The following is a 23335-nucleotide window of genomic DNA, read 5'->3' on the forward strand; positions in this document are numbered from 1 at the left end:
TAATAATGATAAGATTTCATACCATTATAGTTTATATTAAAGATGTCAATCAAGCTTAGCTTGTAACCCATCTCTTGCTTGATACACCATATATATGGCATCCCTTGCATTGGTCATAACATTCTTACACTCTGGTTTGGCTCTTCTGTTATTTTTACGATTCTTGGTTGTTGTCAAATCATGAACATATCTGACGAGAGACATGTCGACTGGCTGACTCTCTTTCTCTGGCTTGTGTTGTAGGGTTTTAATTAAGGTTGTTGTCTACATTGTTGTTTTGTTTTTATCACAGCTTGTTGTTGATTTTCCCTCTTGTCGCCGTTAGTTAGTACCGCTGCTGTTGTTGCTGCTGAGAGCAAATGAGTATTGAAATTCAGTTGGGCTGTGTGAGTGTGCGTGAGCTGCTGGCCGTGTAGTACGTATCTGTATATAACGCTGCAGCCAAGTTACCATGTGTATGAGGAGGACTGCTGCCTTAACTTGTTGGCGTTTCTCGTTTTATTCATACATTTAGTGCTTCGTTTGCTACACTCATCAGTGGTTGTCTGTGTGCTCTCTTTGAAAAACAAAAAAAAGAATTTGAAAAATACTTTTTATTTAATGTGTAATGCTGGCATTGTGTGAACCTTTTTTCAATTTCGATTGTTGTGCACATTTTCGTATTTGACTTGAATTTTTTTCGCCGCATTATAATTACTATTTAAGGAACGCGCGCGCGAAGCTTATGCATCGGAGTTACTGAAACAGCATTGAAATGGAATTAAGCTTTAAGTAAGAAGATGTTGTTAATATATGTACATACCTACCACGTATAAAAAGCGAAAATAAGAATTCTAAAGAAAAAAGGTTCCTAGGAAAAAAAAAAATTGTAAATGTACAAAGAGAAGTTTTCTTTCCCGAGTAAAGCAAAAATATAAATCGGAATGCAGAAATCGGAAACCTTCGTTTAATTTGTATCTATAAAAAGAAACCGGCCTTAAAATAGTATCTAGATAAAACAGAACAACAATAACAACCTTCCTCTTTCAAGTGCTCAAACATCGTTGCCTTCGTTTTGAAAAAAACAAAAACAAATATATGTGTATAATTTTTTTCTGCCGGTCGGTCGTGTCATCTCTGCCCAATCGTCTTCAAACATTATCGCGTTAACATTGCCTCTGCGTTGTTTTTTATTTCGATTTTCTCCCCAATTTTGGAAAAGCAATCGCGCCAGTGTGTTATGGCTACATGGCGAGTGGCTGGCTGACTGGCTGATTGAGTGAGCAAGCAAGTGAGTGTTTGTGTGCATTCATTGAGTGTGAAGTGAAGTGTTCCAACATGAAACGCATTCTTTTTACTTGATTTTGTGCTGGGGCCAATCCAATATAAAATTTATTTAAGTTTTAAATTCCTTCTACTCTGCAAGTCACCAAATCGAGGGGTGCACATAATTGCGGTTGCACTGCATCAACGACAAGCCAACATCAGCAGCTTCAGCCTTAGCCCCTCAATAACGACCACCATCACCAGTCACCGTTTTAACTCCCCTTCACCAAAACAGCCACGCTGAGCATTACGCCACGCTACAACGCACTTTAATTTTATGTATTCTGCTGCTCGCTCCGTTGGGGATTTCTAACACTTATTTTCTTCGCTGATACTTACTGCCTGGCAATATCTACTTACATTGTTATGGCTTTAATGTCCGTTCTTAAAGCTCCGATTTAGAACGTTATCAAGTTAGACGAAATATATTTCAACCACTTTATAAAGACGTCATGAATAGCAGCCAGGCGTTAAGCGTATTTACAACAATAACAAAAATGGTAACATCAGTAGTCTGAGTGTACTCCGCATTCATTGAAGAAAGGGAGAAATAATATAACGAAGACCCCAAAGAGTAAGCAAACATAAAGACGCTAACGCAAGAGACAGATGCTGAGAGGAACAGAGCAGCAAACAGACCTTCCTGCCACCTTTCTTGGCTGGTCTGGCCACCCAGTTTAGACGAAAAACAAACAATTTGACGTCTGCCGTCTCTCGACCAAAAACCAAAATTGGGGGGAAAATGAATGCGATGGCCAACAGCAAAAGCAACAACAGAAAATGAAACACACTTTGCTCAATAACAGTACAATCTGTCATTTGGGGAATATTGAAGATTCTCTTTTGATAACACCACCCAACGCCAGCAACAGAGGCAGCAGCAAAAGTCTGTTAATAACATAAAAAGGTATCTTCGTTAAATGCTCACCGCCTACGTTGAAGTGCGACGTCAAAAACCAAATACAAAACACACACACCCATGCACATAGACGTGTCTATGCAGCAGCAATAACTTCTTCTCATCTCTTTGCAAATCATCTGTGATATAATTTTTCGCCGTGTTATATTTTTTTACTTATAACCACAAAAAGACACTTCAAACGCTTCTATTCCGTCAATTCAAACAAAATTTCTCTCAAAGCCAATCTGAGTTTTGTTGTTCGTCAGTTGTGACCATCGTGATTGATTGCGCTTCGCAAACCTTAACAACAACAACAGTAGTAGTTTACATTGCATATTCAATGTGTGACGCATATAACAACAACAATTACAACTGATACTGGTTGTTTTGAATTTTTGTTGTACGTCATACGCCAAGGCGCGCCATCTACTCAGCAGCAGAGGGCAGCGCACAAGAGCTTGCTCTGTTACAGTGTGATAGGCACCGCATCAGGAAAGTCGCTCAGCAGCAGTTAACTCCCCAATTGGTTTGCCACTTTGTCAGCGCACTGTTCGGGCCGAAGAACCATAAGCGCGGCGCACAGTGAATTCTGGAAACTCAAAACAGAAAAAAAACTGAAAAACTGGCTGACACGATAATTCTTTCCTACCCAACAACGCCGCAACGCTAACAGCCAAACAGCCAAAATTAAATACAAAAAAAAAACCCTTCAAGCCACCAATGCAAAGTACAATGGCGGCATAGATTTTTTTCGTTTTCAACGAAGAAAAAAAAATTGGAAAATATTCAACGACATCAATACAAAAAGGTGGGCTCACACAAAAATTGTTAACCAAAAAATATTGATTGATTTTTTCGAAACTTTCTTCATCACTCTTTCCCTTGAATCGTTGTTGTTGATCGTTTCTCCTATGCGGTATTGTTAAGCAACTTTTATTTCAGTGTTTGTTCAGTCTCGTCTTCTACTACTTCCACCCGAGTTCGTCGTTGTCGTTAACGTAAAAGCGTACAAAGAAACACACAAAAAGAAATCTAATCGATTAAGAAAGACCAATGAAAAAAAGCTGAATAAACCGTAAGACGTTCAAAACTGTTTGTGATATACACGAATGAAAGGACGGACATATGGACGACGTTCGTATGGTAGAAAACGGCAACAACAAACTCGGCATACAATTCTTTGCCCAGAAGAGAGAACGAAAGAATACAACACAATATTAAAATACTTATTTGCTTTCTGCTTGGGTTGTTCTAAAAAAGAATATAGGCATCACTCATTACAAATAAAATCGATAAAACGAAAAAGCGGAAAATATGTGCGGGAATAACTTTGACATGATATAGGTATCATGAATAAAACAGAAAATAACAAGATAATTAAAAATAAATTAAGAATGCGACTGTAAAAATGTAACACTCCCAGAGAGTTTGTTACAACTACAATCTAGTCGAAAAAGAAAAATGTGAATTCTTTAAAGTGCAAACAAACAAAAACAAAATCACAATTTAGTTTCAAATATTCGCCCCAATTCCTTGTATCAACAGCTGATTCAAATGTGGGCATGTGTGTTGAAAGTATTTAAAAAATTATAAAAGAGATCCACAGATACCTCAAAACTGTCAGTGAGTGAGTGAGCAATGCAAAAGAGAGCCAGCTAACATGCCTAGCAATCTGTATTATATGTCATTTTCTTATTTGCATAATTAGTCGCTCAATTTTATTGTGTGGTAAAATGTGAAGTGTGTTTTTGCGAAGTTAACAAATTTCATAGCCGAAGCAAATCGTTAACATACATCTACAATGTACATGTATATTAAACATACGTAGAAGAAATTTTTACAAAGCGTTACGTTTGTCACTAACTAAATTCCCTGCAATCCTTGTGTCATCTCTCGATGCGTAAAGTGTTGCCAACTATTTTTCATCGCATGGCAACTGTAGATCACTGTTAAAACGTTATTTTGCAGAGTTCCTCGTTTGTTTTTCACGAGTTTCCGCAAATAGATAGCTAGTTTGCAAAAATCGGATACAGACATTACATGTTTCCTGGGTGAAAACCAGCATGTCCGTCCATTTGATTATGTATTTATAATAAATCACATACAAAACATATGCTTATAGTGGTCATTTAACCAAAAAAACGAGAAACTAAACCAAAATTTCTTTAAAAAACTTATTGTTCGGATTTGATATATGTGGTACAGCTGAATTGAAAATTTTTTGCACACACATATGTTTTTTAAATGGTTTTAACATGATTATAGCAGGTTTTAATCCAAGTGCAAATGATTGCAAAAATTGTTGTGGTGGTAGTTGCAGTTGCTTTTTATAAAGTTTTCCAAAAAAGAGAATATTTTAATTTTTCTTCTTTTTTATACCATAAACATTGGGATGGAGTATACTAATATCATCTTCCGTTTGGAACACATCGAAATATTGGTCTATGTGCGTCTGTCGAAAACAGCAAATTTCGAAACAAGATTTACTTCTTCGTAAGTTACTGTGCTTTCAACAGACGGACTTAAAATATCATCGCGGTCAAAAATATGTATACGTTATGGCGTAGCGAAGCGTATTATCTTCAATATACGTGCCAAATATAGTCTGAATCGATCCATAACCTGTTATAGTTCCTATATAAACCTATCTCCCGATTATACTTCTTGAGCCTCTAGAGGGCGCAACTCTTATACGATTTGGTTGGAATTTTGCACAATAGGATATATTATGGTCTCCAATATCCAAGCCAAGTATGACCCGAATCTGTACATAACCTGATATAGCTCCATTAGCATAGCAATTCTTATCCATTATCCTTTGTTTGCCTATAAAGAGATACCGGGCAAAGAACTTGACAAATGCGATCCATGGTGGATGTTATATAAGAACTCTCAATTTGTTGATAGATTTTAGTCTTTCCCTCGTATACCCCCTCATCATCTTTCGTGCATATAAATTCTCCAGATACGTAAACGATTATTGTATGATAAGGCGTAATTTTTGTTTGACTTAGTCCAAAGTACCGTTTTTAGGAAATATTGTTTTTCTTTTTACCTCAAAACCAAAGTCGAGAGTCGTTCACTAAACCTACAGCTGGCAACTTTTAGTGTTTGATTGTGTTTATCAGATTTTCTACGTGTTGGCATCCATCACTTGTTTCTATTATCCAATGATCCGCAGCAGAACTATACATAATTTTTTTGTGCTAAAACGCAATGAAAATGACGTGGACTTAATAATGCTGGGGGTGGGACTTAACACCTATTCCCAGAGCCCTTTCCTTGCTTTTCCACTTTGACTTACCCTTAGAATAACATCTTTCCTACACCGGAGAAAAGAAAGAAATTTCTGAGTAGACACTCACCTGGGGGCATATTTGGATAGATACAGCATACATCTGGATAAATACAGCATGCAAATTTTGCCCATGAACATTCCCCTTAGGAACAGGAGCAAGCTTCTCACATATCAGTGAGTGCAGTCCGATTCATGTATAAGCTCAATGATAAGGGGCCTTCTTTTAATAGCCGAATCCAAACGGCGTGCAGCAGTGCGACACCTCTTTTTGGAGAAAAGTTTTTACAAGGCATAGTACCTCACAAATGTTGCCAGCATTAGGATGGGAAAACCACCGCTGAAAATTTTTTCTGATGGTCTCGCCGAGATTTGAACCCAGGCGTTCAGCGTCAAAGGCGGACATGCTAACCTCTGCGCTACGGTGGCCTCCATTACAGCATACATATGGTTATATACGGAACACATGCCATCATACCTTGGTCTGCTCTTGTCTTCTGTTGGTATAAGGCCACAGATAAGATTTGGAAATTTTTTACATCTATGCCGATTGTGGCAAATCTCTTATCTAGAGGAGAACAACTGTAGACTTGTAAGCTAACTGCAAAGGGCTGCATAATCCGATTTGAATGAAGCGTGATTTGTTTGACATTAAGCCATTGTCACACTGCGCTACGCTGTAGTAACTGCAACATGCTACCACTATTGCACATTAAGGTAGGTATTAAGCTCAGTTCTCACCGTGAAGCCTCATTTAAAAATAAATATTAAAAAAAAATCTGCGAAAACATTTTCATTTGTGGTACTAAGTTCTTCACTGAGTGAAAATTTGGCATTCATTAAAAGCGTGGACGAAAAGTTTTTTAACTTGGCCAACATGATAAAAGAAAGCAATTTTTGCAAAACGTTTATGACTGGAACTCCACTTTGTTCCTATGGCCACCGCGGACATGTTTGCATTTGTTGGACCCAATTTTCGATGACTCGGCCACACACTTCAACTGAAACGGTCGCTATTTCCCGTTCAATGTTGGCTCTGAGCTCTTCCAACGTCTTCGGCTTAGACCAAATCGACTGGACCATTTCTTGAGATAACACGCTTATCAAACTTACTCTTCAATAATTCCATTTTAACGTGTGCTATGTTGCTTGTTAAAAACACATATCGTTTAAGTCCATATCTTCTAATTCAGGTCAAAAATAATCAGTGGGCATGGCGCTGTAGCTTTGTCCATTTACGGTAACGTTACGATTATCATTGTAGACAAAGAAGTATGGTCCAATTACACCGCCGGCATGCAATCCGCACCAAACAGTTATTTTTTGTGGATGAAGTGTTGATTCGTGAAGCACATGTGGATTTCAACTTGACTTATAACGCATATTTTGCTTATTGACTTATTGGAGTTACCTTTCTAAAAGAAGCGAGTCTAAAGCCCTTAAAAGCTTTATTTTTTAGCCGATTTCGCTGATTTTGAGTTGTTTTAAGCCTTTCGACATCCCACCTAAATATGGTTCAGATCGAACTATAATTAAATATAGCAGCCATATAGACCAATCTGCCGATAAAGGGTCAACATCCGCGCCGAATTTGGGTGCATAAGTTATTTAATATTCACCGGATTGTGACGAAAGGGGGTTTACATTTATACCCGAGGTGGTGGATATCCAAAGTTCGGCTCGGCCGAACTTAATGCCTTTTCAATTGTTTTTTCTATTCTACTAAAGAAAAAATGCTGATGGCGGCCACAAAATAATCAAATATAGGGTAAACTAGTACGTATTTGGTAATTTGTCTTAAAAATAAATCATTTCGCTTTTGAATTTTAAAATTGTTGGTTAATTCAACAATTGTTTATCAAAAAAAAAGAGTTCATTTCAACAGAAAATTAAATTTTGTCGGTAGTATCGATAGTGTTAAAAACTGTATTGACGTAAAAACGAAACTTGCGATAGTGCCATCTATATTGCCATCTAATATGCAAGGGAGAGTTGCCATCATTAATTTTTCCTTAGTTCCCCGTTATAAACATTTACGAATTTATTTTTTAAGATAATTTTTAGCTTAATTACTTCTTAAGGCAATCGTATTGGGGTGTGATCGTCCACTAAGTGTTGGAATATTCAAAATAATAAATGCAAAATAATTTTGAATATTTCAACACTTAGTGGACTATCACACTCCAGTACGATTACCTTATGAAGTAATTTACAGATTTTTATAGAGAGCCGCTATAGTTGTATGTGTGTTTTTACACACTCCCTATCATGTTCGTTGCTCACTACCCTCATAGGTCATTAACTTCGTGATTAATATGACCTTGTAATTTTCCATTTATTAAGATTTAAAAGGAACTTGATCAATCAAACCGATTACTGGTAAACGATTGCAAAATGCTCGAAATATATGCAAATTCAACTGGCAGTCAATTTGTCGCTAAGTATAGATTTTAATAGTTAATTGCATTTAGAGTTATAATGAACAAATGTGTGGAATAAAATGTCATACAGTGATTTAAAAAGTTTTCACTCAAGTGGAAAATCTAATTATATAATGAATTATATTCCGAACGAATTTCACGGGTGAATTAGAACTTTCTTATATAAACAATACAAAAAAATATTTTTTTTTCAATTTCTTCTTCAAGCGTTATAACCTATTTACAATTTTTTGAAAAAGTTTTTTCTCACTCAATACTACCTCGATTTCATTGGAACCGCCTAGATCAACATTTGGATTTGCCAAATTGATTAACATAATTGCTAACAGGAAAAAACACAAAGTACATCTACACCAACGCTGTTGAGAGGACCAAACTGTGTATGTATGTGCAAGTATCATCAAACATCAACTGAAGTACCTTTGAAATAGAAGCAGCCGAACGAAGTTGTTTACACTGTTCGTGTGCTTCTATTCGGGTTTTCTATGCCCGCTTGCATAAGAATTTCAGTGCGGATGTGTATGCTGCTCTCTATGATCTAGAGTTATGTTTAAATCTCAAAGTTCATACTTCCACCATTGCACTTCGTACTACAAAATAAAGGGTGATTTTTTTGAGGTTAGGATTTTCATGCATTAGTATTTGTCAGATCACGTGGGATTTCAGAAATGGTGTCAAAGAGAAAGATGCTCAGTATGCTTTGACATTTCATCATGAATAGACTTACTAACGAGCAACGCTTGCAAATCATTGAATTTTATTACCAAAATCAGTGTTCGGTTCGAAATGTGTTCATTCACCGTAACGTTGCGTCCAACAGCATCTTTGAAAAAATACGGTCCAATGATTCCACCAGCGTACAAACCACACCAAACAGTGCATTTTTCGGGATGCATGGGCAGTTCTTGAACGGCTTCTGGTTGCTCTTCACTCCAAATGCGGCAATTTTGCTTATTTACGTAGCCATTCAACCAGAAATGAGCCTCATCGCTGAACAAAATTTGTCAAAATTTGAACACATTTCGAACCGAACACTGATTTTGGTAATAAAATTCAATGATTTGCAAGCGTTGCTCGTTAGTAAGTCTATTCATGATGAAATGTCAAAGCATACTGAGCATCTTTCTCTTTGACACCATGTCTGAAATCCCACGTGATCTGTCAAATACTAATGCATGAAAATCCTAACCTCAAAAAAATCACCCTTTAGTAAAGGATATATTAAAAAATTCTCATAATGTTATCGATGGTCACCATCTCTATTTAAAGTCTATAGCAACCTCTATTTGTAACGTTCTTACCTTTTGTTTTACGTATTGACCTATATTCGGCATATATGTAGCAGCTTCCATCACATATTTCCCCCACTATGTTAACATTGAACGAATTAGTCGCGGTGTTTTTGAATAACCGATTCGAGTTCAATATGCTGTATTATGGAAAAATTTTAAATTCGAGACACAAATATATACATATATACAAAAAAAAAATTACAAAGCGACATGTATGCATATTAAACTCTTTGTTTCTTAATATGCACGTGTTTTTTTATTGTAAATATCGTTTCAAGTGTTTTCGTGTCTTTTGATAATATTTTTTGTCTATGTGGTATATTTTCGTCGCGTATAAAATGTTTTACACCACAGAATACAATGCATACACTTTAATTCTTCTGCTGCCTATTCTTATTTGCCGCATTAACAGAGCAGAGACTACTCGGGCTGATACTTCAACGTTCAATGACATTTATAAAATACACTTTGCTCCGATTTTTTCCTCCCCCTGTACAACCGAAACAACGATGACAACAGAAATGTTATAAAATGAAGCCAAAAATGGATGGCAAAATCAACCAGCCAGTCAACAGTGATTTCACTTAAATTGGCGACAATACTGTAGCTGTTTTAATAACGTTTTTAAAGTTACACTTTTTTGTTGTTGTTTTTGTATAACTGTCACAAAAAAAAACAAGTTTTGAAAAATCTTAAAATTTAACTTGTTATAATTCGGATACAATAACCTTTGATGTAATTATTTGTCTTAGTATAGAGATTTAATGTCTTTAGCTTAAATTTGTTGTTGTTGTGGCACTGACCTCTAATCTAAAACCTTAGGCACCAACATACTGTCTACTTAAATTCTGTTTTTCGAAGGCGATAAATCCCATCGCAGTATTTCTTTTGCGGCTACTGTTAGGGCACTGACCTTTACTTGAAAGACCGTACACTAATCCGGCAGTCTCACAGACATGTCGATGTCGAGGATCCCAAACTTGTTCCAAACTCCTTCTGGGAGCCATCTATGAAGTCGGCGTTCTCGTCGTCCTCATACACAGCATCCTCAAACACAACTCCTCTTCCCGTGAAACCGAATCCTGAAGATTCTATTCCGAATCGAAAATTCCATTTTAGCAGATCTACTCCGACTGCTGTAAGATTTCAATTCATAACGTATACATATAAGAAGTAAATGAATTGGGGTCATACACCAAACATACTCGCAGCAGTCTAACTAAATGGGCTCTTAAAGTTACATCTGATTTCAACATTCAATTGTTTTGTGCCAACCATCAATTTCGCTCTATGCATCTCAAGAGTACCACAAGTTCCATTACTTTGTGCTATGTTGGCCAATACATGACCTATATTTTCAAAAGACTCTTCAGAAATTTCTCATTTATAGCCCTAATGCATTTTCAAACATATGTGCTTGTCATTCGAGTTCAATACTTCTTCCAACAGGTTTTTTTTGATGTTCACGAAATAGCAGGTCAAACACTTCAAAAGGGGTTTATTTGGTTTCTGGAAGAAACCCCAAATTGTGATATCACGATAATTTTGTTAATACTTTTACAGACATATGCATATCAAAGTAAATATATACAAACATACATTTAAGGAAATTGTCTTATCGTCTTCTAAACCGCTTATATACCATTATAAACACACATTCTGTTTACGGGGTGTTGTTATCGTTCTTCAAGTCGTGTGAATTGCTGCAAAAGTTTTTTCGGAATAAAAACCTCAACCAGTACTAGATTACGACGGTCTGCAATGCATTTTTATTCTTTTCTGTATTATATCGAGACCTTTTGTAGTTTACTACATAAGTTTGCTGATTGGGCGGGAAGTGTGGGGTATAGCGATCAGATGACTAAGTCTTGTTGTTGTTTTATCGGTTGACATACGAGTATATGCAGATTAAGAATGACAAAATATTAAAAGATTTGTTTTTATTTGCAATTGATTAAAACTAGATTATCTCTCGAATATTTCCTTTCAGACTAAGTTCATCCGCACGAAATGATTCTATAAATTAAATGTGAAATCCTAACTTCTTTGGCCAGATCGTGCTAATCTAAGGTATCGGGTTTTCCAATAAGGACCAAATAAAATGCAAACCATGAGATATTTCAAAAACTTTATTATCGGCCTGAAGTACAATCAAACCATGAATGGAACTTGACTTCTTGACTTGACAGATGCAAACGTGCCCGCGGTGGCTATATGAACCACCGCGGGCACGTTTGCATCTGTCAATACATTAGACCCAATTTTCGATGACTCGGCCACACACTATTTCCCGTTCAATGTTGGCTCTGAGCACTTCCAAAATCGTTGGCTTGTTGATATAGACCAATTGCTTTTTGTAGACACAAAAAAATAGTCTAGAGGCGTAATATCGCACGAACGAGACGGCCAATCGACTGGTTCATTTCTGGACATAACACGCTCTTCAAACATGCAAATGCAAAATTTGCCCATGAGCATTCCACTAAGGAACAGGGGCAAACTTCTAACATATCAATGAGGGCAGTCCGATTCAAGTTTAAGCTCAATGATAAGGGGCCTTCTTTTTATAGCCGAGTCCGAACGGCGTGCCGCAGTGCGACACCTCTTCAAACATACTTGTCAATAATTCGATTTTAAAATGGCTGTGTGGCTTGTGGCACCGTCCTGTTGAAATCACATGTTCAGATCCATATCTTTCAATTCGGGCTAAAAATAAACAGTGAACGAAATTGGCATTGCCGACGAAAAAGTATGGCCCAATGATATCGCCGGCATTCAAACCGCACCAAGCAGTTATTTTTTGTGGATGAAGTATTGATTCGTGCAGCACATGTGGATTTTCACCTGACCTATAACGCATATTTTGCTTATTGATGTTGTTGTTGTTGTAGCAGTATGTTATACACTGAGGCGGCAGCCCTTGGCGATGAAGAACTCAATCGGGTCTTTTCGGTACGTACAACCGACTCCTATGGGATTGATTAATTATTGATGAACCCATTAAACTAAAAATGAGCTTCGTCAAAATTAGAGATACCTCTCTAGCGTAGCGGTTATCGACTCCGAATCTCAGTGGTAAATTTTTATGATGTGCAGACGTTGTTCGTTTGTGTACCTTACCATGATGAAAATGTTGAGCTTGCTGAATAATTTGAACGTGACAGATCATTGTTTAGTCTAAGAGTGCATTCACAAATTAAATTCAAAGTTGTCAAGTCCCTATTTGGAACCTCTTTACATGAATATATTGTACTTACAGTAACATATCGTTGCATTTTCTTTCATAGAATATATTACTGAATGTTTCCCCAGGCAAATTATCCGCAGTTCTTCTCATATGCGTTTTGACAGTTGTTCATGCGAACACTGAACCTTAGTATTAGGTTATAATACCCTACACTACCTGGTGTACGCAGTACTTTGTATATGTAGAACTTATCTCGAAATCTAGTCAGACTTTAATTTGGATACCTATTGAAATATCAAATAGAACCTTGTAAGATTGTCCTACGATAGGACAACAAATTTGGATGTCCCCATCCTTAAAAGGTCACATCGGATAAAATATATACATTGGAGCTATATCTAAATCAGGACCGATTTTAATGAATTTTTGCGCACGTATTGGAACATCAAATAAAACGTCTCATGGAAAATCGGACGAAAATTGTGGTTTCTAGGGGCTAAAGTCTATTTCGGATGAAAGATACATCGTTGACCTATATCTAAATCTAAACCGAATTTTATGAAATTTTGCTCACGTATTAAGACGTCAAATAAAACACCTCGTACTACATTTTGTTAAGGTCGGACTAAAATATTGGCTTCTACAGCCTTAAAAAACCATATCGGATAAAAGATATATATGGGAGCCATGTCTTAATCTAGACTGATTTATATGAAATTTTGCACTCGCATTGGGATTTTAAATAAAACAACTCATGCTTAATTTTGTAGGAATCGGGCCAAAATTGTGCCCACTACAGCCTTTGAAGTTCAAATCGGATGAAATATATGTGGGAGTCATATCTCAATCTGAACCGATTTTTATGAAATTTTGCACACATATGAGGACGTCAAATAAAGCACCCCGTGCCGAATTTGGTAAAAATCGGACCACAATTGTGGCTGCTACAGCCTTAAAAATCCATATCGGATAAAGGATATATATATATAAAATTAAACTAATATATCTAAATTTAAACCGAAAGATGAAAGATATATATGGGAGCTATATCTAAATCCAAACCGATTTTTATGAAATTTTGCACGCATATGAAGACCTCTAATAAAGCACCTTATGCCCAATTTTTTAAAGATCGGACATAAATTGCGGCTTCTAAGCCTTAAAAGGCCAAATCGGATTTAGTTCAAAACCTATAGCATTCGTCCTTGGGCCAAAAAAGAGACTTGTGCAAAATTTCATGACAATCCGACAATTAATGCGACCTGTAACTTGATCACAAGAATACATGGACAGACAGACGGACATAGCTAAATCGAATCCGGAAGTGATGCTAAGCCGATCGGTATACTTATCAATGGGTCTAACTCTTCTCCTTCTAAGCGCTGTAAACAAATGTACAAAGTTATAATACCCTGTTCCACAGTGGTGGTGTAGGGTATAAAAACGAAATCTCTGTTCGAGTGGTGGTGACTAAAATAAGAGCTTTTACAAACTATAAAATCTTCTTATTTAATAATGACAAATAGGTGATTTTAAGGCTTAAACAGTTGAAACTATTTGCTAGCTTATTTTTTTTTGGCTCCGTATAAAATACGCTAGTCACCTCCCTAGTATTTCGAGCAATCAACAAAGATAGGGCGTATGTAGAATTGGAGGTTTCGTTATGTCATACATGAAATTACATATTACGCATGATAACGCTAGCCCTATCACGCGATGGTTCCAGCACGTGCTTTATGTGATAGATAGTAAGATGCATATGAGGAAAATACCTTACGAAACCTAACCAAGAATATTGCACTCACGCAAACAAACTTAACTAATTCCATTAAAACAATATTTTATATATATGCTTCAACAGCTCAAGAAAATGAAATATTTATATCCTATACGACTTTGTGCATTTTTGTCAAACTTATAAGAAAAAAATAGTCCTATTACGTAGTGAATTTGTTTGTAGCACTTAGAAGTTGAAGAGTCGCTCGATCCACTCATAATTACTTTACCATCTGTTAGACCATGTATTATTGTAATAATGGAAGAGATCACATTAATTGTTCAACGATCACAAAACTGTCATTACCGCTATAAAATGGAGACAATCGGTACTGTTTTAGATATAGCTCCCATATAAACATCGCTCGATATCTCCTCCTCCTCGACGTCTTCACAGCTTCTGCAGAAGTCTTTACCTCCAGTCTTCAGTCTGTCAGCATGTTTTCCCATCAGACAGAGACCTGCCATGACGACGGACACCTTTGTTCTAGCCAATAACAGCAAAGTGGTAGACCTCTTCAAGTCTACATTGAACTACATAATTTTCGATTATTCACTCACTTTGTGAACATCCGACGTTTCTCTTCGGGCCTCATTGCGAAGACTTAACTCTCAGATTCCACTTCCCCTAAAGGTAGTTTCTACTCTCGCAAGCACGTCTACTCCACAATTCTCTGGGATATTCCTCTGGTACTGATAGCCCTCATATAATTGTGTCAAATCTAAATTGCAGAAACCAATCATTTTTGGTCGTTACTACTTCTTTTTTCATTGCATAATACTCTGAGTCGGTCAAAAAACGCATATACTAAGGAAATCTGCCGATATTTTAGCCCATTCCCGTACAATACCTTTCTTGAGCTCAATCATACTGACATCTTTTTTAATTTCTTACCTTGATCCTTACAAAGACCAAAACAGGAAAGTTCATCGGATTGACATCTGGCGAATTGGATAGCCACTGTGCGGAATTGGAGTGCGGAACTTGATTATTTTGCCATTCTTGGTTTACACTTAATTTAGGTTCGGTCAAAAAACTTGATTAACCCGGTTTATGTGAGGGTGCGAGTGTTGTTAAGTACGTCGTTGGTACGTTTACGGTCTACAACCGAAATGTTGGCGTGTCCACGGCTCCAAAGCCGCTTCCCAAATGTTTCCCGAGAACTAGTCGCATTTACTTTGACGACAGGCACTATGACAACGATTGGAGGGCAGCTGTAACCAATGATGGCTACAGCTGCCTTCACACAAGATGAACAATTTCTTGGGGTGTCCGTTCGTAGCGCTCAGTTAAGTGACCTTCGGTCCTGATCTTGAGGACTTAGCTTAAATATCGCAGAGCCATATCCACAGATTACAGTTCTCTTGTCCTAGTCTCTCAAGCTCGTCTGCTCTAAAATTCCCAGGGATATCTCTGTGACCAGGCATCCAGAACAGGTGAATTTGAACTATTCAGCCATCTCGTTGAGAGTTCTGAGACAGTCGAATTCAAAAATACCTTGTCTAGGGATTCAACGGCTGACTGGCATTATATCTCAGTCAATCCACCACTTCTTTAATTGCAAGAATCTCTGCCTGATACACACTACAGTGGTGGGGCAATCTCTTGATATCACCAGTCCTAGTTCCTTAGACAACACCCCAAAGCCCACCTGGTCGTATAGTTTGGAACCATCCGTATATAAGTATATGCAACTTCTATTACCAGGGATATCGTAGTTCCAATGGATTCTATCAAGAATAGGTACATTTCTTCTTATCAAAAAGCGGCTCAGACATTGTGTAATCTAGACCGCCTGGAACATCGGGTGTTGTATCAAGGATAACACAGTGTCCGTAGCCACCGCATGGTCGAAGAGTAAGCTCCATAGCCTAACAGCAGTGGTCGCAGCAATTTATCTACCCACAATGTGCAGAGGCACAAGGTGTAGCATTAAATTCTATGCATAAGATGGCATCGTCCTCAGTTCGGTTGTAATGCCCAAACAAGCCATCCTTTAGATCCGGCTGAGTATTGAACAGAAGGTGGACATCCACCAAACCCCAACACCATATAGCTTTACAGGTCTGACAACTGCAAAATATACCTTGTGCATGACACGCGGTTTAAACTCCCAACATTGGCCAATGGTTCTCTTGCAGGTATAGTCGAAACCGGATAAGGGAAAATGCGAATTTTTGCTTCACTTATCCTTAATTTTCAGTTATGCGTAGCTCGGATAAGTGAAATTCATTTTCAGTTAAGTGGACATAAATGAATCGAATTTTTTACCTCACGGCACTAACGATATATTTAATAACAAGTTGGAAAAGAGTAATGCTCAGTGTGACTCTTTAATAGTAAGAGTCGTTAATTTGCGAGATTAAAAACATTTTTTCGAACATTTTTAAGGTGACACAAATTTTTCGTTTCAAGATAGTTTTCTAAAGTAAACATTTTTTCACTTATGCGATAGTAGTTTCATACAAAAAATTCAATTTGGAATCTAAAAACTTTTTCAATTAAATGCGGCTTCGACTGTATACAGAGCAAGAGTTGCCTTTCTTGTCCTTTTCATAATGTTGGATTTGAAGTTAAATTCCCTATTAAGCAAAACAGTGAGATATTTTGAGTTTTCAGTAAATATGGAACTTTCACTCCTCCCAAGGAAACAGGTGCCATTGTTGGTAATTTGGAAAGCAACTACTTCTGTCTTAGACGGATTTGCGCCTAGACCACTTTCGTTAGCCTTTTTTCGCCGACGTACGTTGTGCTTCCTGAAGTATTTCTGTCTCTCTAGCCCCACATGATTGAAGTTGGTTTTAAATAATTGAAAACACCCTCAAATGCGTATTACTCCTTGACAGCGAGAGAGCCTTCGATGTAACCGACTAGGTCGTGAAAGGTTGTTTCAGTGGACTTGCCCTTACTATATGCATGCTGTTGCCGAGATAAGCTATATTCAGGGATCTTTGCCCTAAGATATGTTTCTATCAACCTCTCTAGAGTCTTCAGCATAAAGGATGACAGAGTTATAGGAAGAACATATTTCACCTTCGTGTGGTAACGTTTTCTTGCCTTTGGTATGAAAGTGAGCCTTGTGTCCCTCCATCGCACAGCTACATACGACTTGATGATGCAAGAAGAGTATATCTCCCTATGCCAAGGAGCCTGTGTATCGGACACAGTTTGTAATTCAACCGGTAAAGCATCATCAGGTCCTGGCGACCTAAGGGTGTTAAAACTTTTTGCCGCCCCAGGGGTTTTCGAGTCAGGCACAATTTCCCCAACAACCTTCGACGAATGCATATCAGTGGCGGACGTTTTCCGGCGTAGAGGTACCTTGGTACCTTTGTGTAAACAAATACACTCAACCAAATTATCATATCAGTGGCGGACGTTTTCCGGCGTAGAGGTACCTTGGTACCTTTGTGTAAACAAATACACTCAACCAAATTTGTTATTCAAAACAGCAAAAATGTTTGCTAAGACAGCAGTTTTTGTCTGCTAAAAATGGAGAAGCAGACATTACTGCTGATTCAGCAAAGATAGAGCTGCTGTATTAGGAAACATTTCGGTCAGTTAAATCAGCAATCAAAATCTGCTGTTTAAAGTACACAAATGTGCTGGAAAAAAATTTAGACAATTTTTTGTTTGCCTGTTACTTTTTTTTAGAAATTTTGTTGGAAGAGATGAATTTAATTTGTTGTTGTTGTAGCAGCGTGTAGTACACTGAGGCGGCAACGCTTGCTGATGAAGGAATTCATCGGGTCAATCCGGTACGTACAACCGCCTGCCATGGGATTTTGTGGAATATAACTGTAAAGAAGCTATCTAATCCATCCATTGTTATACATTTTGAAATGTGGCCGAGCTCGCTCTCATTTTTTGTTATTTCTCTACTAATGTGTAAATGGCTGGCATGGCCTTTTGTATCTAAATTTAAAGAAAAAATATAATTGAAAGTATAAATTCAGTGGTGATTGTAAACACAAATTTACATTTATATTAACATCCCCTTCATAATTAAGCAGCAGCCATTTTCAGCAATCACGAGATTTCTCAGCAATCAGTCTGCTGTTCTGAAATTGCAGAACTACTGCTACAATAGCAGCAAAATTAACTAGTAATATTCAGCAGTGTTATCTATTTTCAGCAAACTTTTTTCTTTGAGTGTAGTTCTAGTGTATCGTCACTAGACATTGTCCTTAAATTGTCTGGCTTCTAAATACCACCCCGTTATAGATTTCGAAGATTTTCTTCGAATTTTTTTCGAATATCTTGAAATGTCCAAAAATTGAATGAGAATAAACGAAAGTATTCTTGTATTTTGGTAGGTACATCATTTTTTTAAGAGAAAGTGTCGGCATAAACCTTCAGGGTTTAGTAGATAATGGCTGTACAAGTACAAGGAAATAGAAAGTATTTGCTAATGACTCCATGCATATGGAGAGTGATAGTATCCAACCTCTATGTATAGATATTCTAGTTAGGTTAACTAGCGCGGTCACCGACTCATTTTCTTACAAATGTTATGCGAGTGAATAACACTGAAACCCTATTATCAGTGGACATAATAACACGACCTTTGTAAGTTCAATACCATAATGAACCTACTCTAAAAAAAAGCATTGGACTTGAAAAAAATAAATGGATATAAATGTAATAACGGCTTGAAGTCACACTTTGGTTATATGTTGTGTTTGAGTGTGTGTGTGTGTGTGTGTGTGTGTATGGTGGGCCTAGCGTTTTCCCTCCCCTTGGTTAGCGGCTCTATTTGAGTTTTAACTCCGTGTTTGTCAATTTTGAGAAAGGTTATAATTATTCACTTTGGCATTTCTTTTTTGAGAACTTTCGAGCTGTGCTTATTACATTGAGAGTATACATGCATGCCTTACAGCATTTTTAAGCTACATTTGGATCGGACTTATTTAATTTCTAGTTTATACGCTAATGACAGGAAACCCAACAAAATCTTTTGACTACGCCCCCTATTTGAGAACGAAATGGTTGAAGTGAAAGAAAAAAACATTCATTAGGGTTTACAATTTTTCCAACTGTCCTCAATAACTTTGGGGCATTGTAACGAAAAACAAACAGCACAAATTACCATCTTGGCATCTCTTGTGGGTTAACTACCCAGCAGATATTAGTGCTACCCTACACAAATGCTGCTGTATCCAATGTACATTTGTAAGTATATACATGTTGTAGGTATGTAGGTTCATCTTCTTGCTGTAACATGGGGCAAAAAAGCGTAATTTCTGTAATTTACTAATAAGATACTTTTGTTGTCGTTGTTTGTTGATGGGGTGCTCTCTATACACGTTCGCCATCCATTCGGTGTGTGGCTGGCTGTGTGTGTGTTTGTGATGACCGTGTTCATCCGTATCTTCTTTGGGGCTGTATGCTGATGTATGTAGCTGTATCTCTGGTCTGCATAGTATTTTCTTTCAACGTCTAAATATTCATTTAGCCGCACTCTCTTTAGATATTTCTTACACATACACCAATTCATACATTTGTATGTACGCGCCAACGGCAGCAACATTCCCCCCAAAAACAACTTCACTCTATTGCACTCCTACTCTATAAAAAAAAATCCTTCGTTTATGATTTGATATGGATGGCTTGCCTTGCTTGCTTGTTTGATGCTATTTTTCAGGGTTTGCTGCCAGAGAGTAGACATACAACGTACCCTTCTTGTTCCTCGTATTATTTTACGGCTTGGTACTTCTTCTTCTTCTTCTTCTGACATAGCATTCCTCTTCCTCTTTAATGTCTGCTTGGTTGGTTTGTGCTACTTGTTGTTATTGTAAGACGCCGGTTATTGAGTGCATGTTTAGGTGTGTGTGTGTGTATGTATGCCTGTTTGTATTGTATTTTACCGGTGTCTGCCTGCTTCCACCATCAACGTATTCATTTTATTTCAAGTAACAGAATTTCGAAAAGTAAAAACAAGAAAAACAAACACAAAGTCTAGAATTGAACAAGTACAAATATTTTGTGAACATGTTGTTGCCATATCTAAGAAAATATTTACACCTCAATGGTAATGCAATTTGTTAAAGATACTAGGCATATTGCAGTTAGAGATGAATCAATTTGGCTATGTTGAAGACTCAGAAGCAACATATATATATAAATTGATTTTTATGTGTATTTATTATTTGTGAAAATGCCCACCCCAAAGACTAGGTCTTATATCAAGTATGGGAAATATAATTGTAGAGTTCTGATTTGCAAAGTTTATAAATATAAAATAAAAATAATGTGAGATCTTTGAATTTTAACAATAACCAATGTCAAATTGATTATTATACGGTGCTGCCACGACTCATTGCGAGGGATAAAAGCAAACCTATAAAAACAAGAAAAAAGGCGTTAAGTTCGGCCGGGCTGTACTTTGGATACCCATCACCTCGGGTCTGTATGTAAACCACCTTTCGTCAAAATCGGGTGAAAAATGCATAGCAGCTATATCGAAATACGTTCCGATTTCGACCAAATACTAATAAGTACAAGTCATTATTCAATTGTGTATAACAAAATATTGGTCTTTTTAGTAGCTATATCTAAAAATAAACCGATCTGAACCATATACGACACGGATGTCGAAAATCCTAACATAAGTCACTGCGTCAAATTTCAGTGAAATCGAATTATAAATGCGTCTTTTATGGGCCCAAAACCTTAAATCGATAGATCGGTCTAATGACAGCCATATACCAAATCTGGACCGATCTGAGCCAAATTGAAAAAGAATGTCGAAGAGCCTAACACAACTCACTGTCCCAAATTTCAGCGAAATCGGACAATAAATGTGCCTTTTATGGCCCCAAAACCTTAAATCGAGAGATCGGTCTATATGACAGCTATATACAAATCTGGATCGATTTGAGCCAAATTGATGAAGAATGTCGAAGGACCTAACACAACTTACTATCCCAAATTTCGACGACATCGGACAATAAATGCGCCTAATATGGGCCCAAAACCTTAAATCGAGAGATCAGTATATATTGCAGCTAATGCAAATCTTGATCGATCTAGGCCAAATTGCAGAAATATGTCGAGGGGCTTAACTTAACTCACTGTCCCAAATTTCGACAACATCGGACAATAAATGCGCCTTTAAAGGGCACAAAACCTAAAACCTGATCGATATAGGCCAAATTGCAGAAATATGTGGGAGCTTAACTTAACTCAATGTCCTAAATTTGGGTGACATCGACGATTAATGCGCCTTTTATGGGCCCAAAACCTTAAATCGAAAGATCGTTCTATATGGCGCTGTATCCAAATCTGGAGAAGGATGTCAAAGGGCCAAACACAACTTCCTGTCCCAAATTTCAGCAAAATCGGATAATAAATGCGCCTTTTATGGGCCTAAGACCCTTCGGATCGGTCTATATGGCAGCTATATCCAAATCTGAACCAATCTGGGCCAAATTGAAGAAGAATGTCGAGTGGCTTACCACAATTTACTGTCCCAAATTTCAGCAAAATCGAATAATAAATGTGGCTTTTATGGGTCTAAGACCCTAAATCTGCGGATCGGTCTATATGGGGGATATAACAAGATATAGTCCTATATAGCCCATCTTCGAACTTAACCTGCTTATGGACAAAAAAAGAATCTGTGCAAAGTTTCATCTCAATATCTCTATTTTTAAAGATTGTAGCGTGACTTGAACAGACAGACGGACGGACATGGGTAGATCGTCTTAGATTTTTACGCCGATCAAGAACACATCGCAATATCCAAACACTCCTTTTGCATTTCCATTTCCGACCCCATATATACTTTATCGGATCGGAAATGGATATTTCGATGTGTTGCAAACGAAATGACAAAATGAATATACCCCAATCCTTGGGTGGTGGGTATAAAATCTATCAGATTGATCATGGTGAATAATATTTTAAAAACCTTTAATTCAACTCAAGGATTTTACCAGAAATTTTCCTCACCGAGATATCGAGTTTGTTTTAGCACATACCCAAACATATTAAACCCTGAATAACTCGAAATGCGCAGAAGATAGAAGAAAACTGATGAAAATTCTTAAAGATCATGGTTAAGAATTTTGTTTAATGGCTAAACGAAAAAAATTCCATCTTTTGGGGGTTTTCTCCAATTTCTTATACCCAACTTTCAAGATGGGATCTTCCAGTTTATAATTATAACTTGGAATAAGTATACATATAACCTTCCTCGTATCATGTTTCCAACGCCAGTAAGAAATTGGGCGTATTTTCTGGTAGCTTAAGTATATGCTTAATAAAAAATCTGTGTAATTTTTCCACGACCTCAAAATACGCATTTTTCTATAATTGAGGAACCATAACTCTGGATTGCTCTACAAACTGACAGAAACATTTGGCTTTCCTATAAATTACTTCCATGTTACATTTCGGCAGGGCGAGGATGCATTATTTTTATTTTCAATCTGTTTCACGAAAGAAAGCTTTGGGATTTGAAAATTCGAAGACTTTCTCCTTTATATTTCGATGTTTCACAGTCAGCAATTCTCCCGCTTTTTCTGAATACCATCACTTCTGACTTGGCTTGATTTACTTCCATTCTCAACAGATTGGAATATTCCGCCTGATTGTTTATCATTTTCTGCAGTATATCGTTATCTTCCGATATTAAAATAATATCATCTGCATATCTATGTCTAGACCATCTCCTAGTCAGCAGGTCATTTAAATATACATTTTTGTAAATGTACCCCAATACATGCATTGCACTACGTGCACTCACTGAAATCCGAATCAATCTTTCTTTTTGCTGAAGGGTTAATTTTATGCATTCACTCATCTCGTTACTTGGTGTCTTGTTTATCAGTTTTACTCAGTTCTCAATTGTCTAATACAATGTTGTTTTTTAAACGAAGAGTTAAGTTCTTGAAATACTCTATGATTGTGCAGGTCTTTCTTACAACCACGTTTTAAGTACTATCCTATAGTCTGATCAGTCAATAACATGCTATATCTATAAAGAATTTTGAAATGTTGGGGTATATTTCAAAATTCTTCATAGATCTATATATTAGAGTTTTATTGGATAGATGTTGCAATATAATGAGATATGTCACAATGTAAATACTTTCACAAATTATTTGCAAATATTTCGAGATTATTAGTCTTAA

General features: G+C 37.0%; 1 protein-coding gene and 1 long non-coding RNA gene across 5 annotated transcripts in view; one reads left to right on the forward strand and one right to left on the reverse strand.

The window, feature by feature from the left end:
• Nucleotides 1-23335, forward strand: part of LOC106081464 (transcription factor E2f1) — a 238157-nt gene that overhangs the window by 173425 nt on the left and 41397 nt on the right. Inside the window, exon 1 of one of the 4 annotated variants that reach the window (XM_059362394.1) lies at nucleotides 554-771. The exons of 2 other annotated variants lie outside the window; for them this stretch is intronic. The gene's annotated coding sequence lies outside the window, so the exon portion shown is untranslated. Of the gene's footprint in view, nucleotides 1-553; nucleotides 772-879; nucleotides 3015-23335 lie in introns of those variants that run through there. One more of the 4 variants, XM_013243433.2, reaches the window with a different exon arrangement.
• LOC131994993 (uncharacterized) lies at nucleotides 478-892 on the reverse strand. The gene is made up of 3 exons (XR_009397034.1): nucleotides 807-892; nucleotides 627-738; nucleotides 478-556 (listed from the first exon to the last, which is right to left on the reverse strand). It is a non-coding gene; the product is annotated as an uncharacterized LOC131994993 (long non-coding RNA).

This window comes from Stomoxys calcitrans, chromosome 2 (assembly GCF_963082655.1).
Source record: "Stomoxys calcitrans chromosome 2, idStoCalc2.1, whole genome shotgun sequence".
Lineage (NCBI taxonomy): Eukaryota > Metazoa > Arthropoda > Insecta > Diptera > Muscidae > Stomoxys > Stomoxys calcitrans.